Source organism: Macrotis lagotis, chromosome 1, assembly GCF_037893015.1.
Source record: "Macrotis lagotis isolate mMagLag1 chromosome 1, bilby.v1.9.chrom.fasta, whole genome shotgun sequence".
Lineage (NCBI taxonomy): Eukaryota > Metazoa > Chordata > Mammalia > Peramelemorphia > Peramelidae > Macrotis > Macrotis lagotis.
The window spans coordinates 735,614,244-735,616,430 of record NC_133658.1 but is presented as its reverse complement, the minus strand read 5'-3'; positions in this window follow the sequence as shown (position 1 = coordinate 735,616,430).

The window sequence follows — 2,187 nt, the reverse complement described above, 5'->3', positions numbered from 1 at the left end:
ATGTCCAATTCTTTGCTAATACAAGAAGAGTTGCTATGAATATTTTTGTACCTGTGGGTTTCTCACCCGTTTAAGGTGATCTCTTTAGGATACAGATCTAAGTAGTGGTATTGCTGATTAAAGGGTATACACATTTTAAATTGCCTTTTGGGCATAAAATTGCTCCCCAGAAAGGTTGAATCAGTTCACAACTCCATCAGCAATACATTAGTGTCCCACATACCTCCAACACTGATAATGTTCCTTTTTGGTCATATTGACCAATCTGATAGGTGTGAGGTGATTCCTCAGAGTTGTTTTAATTTGCATTTCCCTAATCAGTCATGATTTAGAACAATTTTTCATATGATTCTAGATAGTTTTAATTTCTTCATCTGAAAATTGCCTTTCCATATTTGATTAGTTATCAATTGGGGAATGACTTGTTTCCTTATAAATTTGACTCAGTTCTGTATATTTTAGAAATGAGCCCCTTATCAGAAACACTAGTTTTAAAAATCGTTTCCCAATTTAATGCATTCCTTTTAATTTTGGCTGCATTGGGGTAGCTAGGGGGTACAGTGTATAGAGCACTGGTCCTGGAGTCAGGAGGAGTCAAATTCTGCCTCAGACACTTAATACTTAATTGTAGGACCCTGGGTAATAACTAACCCTATTACTTAATAACTTAACCCTATTACTTGGAACCCCCCCAAAAAAATCTTTGCTGCTTTGGGTTTTTTTTGTGCAAAAACTTTTCAATTTAATATAATCAAAATTATTCATTCTGTCTTTTATAATGTTCTCTATCTCTTCTTTGGTCATAGATCTGACAGATAAACTATTCCTTATTCTCCTGATTGGTTTATGATAACATCTTTTATGTGTAAATCCTGCACCCATTTCAACCTTTTCTAGGGTGTGAGATCAAATTGATCTATGTCTACTTTCTGCCATACTATCTTCCAGTTTTTCCAGCAGTTTTTATTGAAGAGTAACTTCTTACCCTAGAAGCTAGAATCTTTGGGTTTATCAAACAGCAGATTACTATAGTCAATTACTACTATTTCTTTTACACCTAGTATATTCCATTGATCCACCACTCTTATTGCTTAGTCAGTAGTAAACAATTTTGATGACTGATATTTTATAATATAATTTTTAGATCTGGTAAAACTAGAACTCCTTCCTTCAAATTTTTTCCCATTAATTGCCTTGATATTCTTGACCTTTTGTTACTCCATATGAATTTAGTTATTTTTTTTCTAAATAGATAAAAGAATTTTTGGAAGTTTTAATTGGTATGGCACCGAATAAGTAATTTAATTTAGGTGGAATTGTCATTTTTATTATATTAACTCAGCCTACCCATTAGTAATTGCCATTTATCCAGATATTTAGATCTTATTTTATTTGTATGAATAGTATTTTATAGTTTTCATATAACTTCTGAGTCTGCCTTGGCAGGAAAACTCTCAAGTATTTTATGTTGTCTAACATTACTTTGAATGGAATTTTTCTTTCTGTCTCTTGCTGCTGTGTCTTGCTAGTAATATATATAGAAATACTGATGATTTTTATGAGTTTATTTTTATGTTGCAACTTTGCTAAAGTTGCTAATTTTTAACAAGTAGTTTTTTAGATGATTTTCTTGAGTTCTTTAAGTATAACATATCATCTGAAAAAAAGTGAAAGTTTTGTTTCTTCATTACCTATTATAATTATTCCAATTTCTTTTTCTTCTCTTATTGATAAGACTAACATTTCTAATACAATATTGAATAATAGTGGTGATAACAGACATCCTTGTTTCAGCCCTGATCTTATTGGGAATGTTTCTAGCTTCTCCCCATTACATGTAATACTTGTTGATGCTTTAAGACAGATTTATTCTTAAGCTCTCTTAGTATTTTTAATAGGAATGGGTGTTGTATTTTGTTTAAAACTTTTCTAGCATCTATTGAAATAAATCATATTATTTCTGTTAGGTTTGCTATTGATATGGTAAATTATGCTGATAGCTTTCCTAATATTGAACCAATCCTGTATTCCTGGTATAAATCTGACTTGATCATAGTCAGATTATCATTCTAGTGATAACTTGCTATAATAGCTTTGCTAAAATTTTATTTTAAAATTTTACATCTATAATTATTAGGGAAGTTGGTCTATAATTTTCTTTCTCTGTTTGACTCTTTTTTCTTAGGC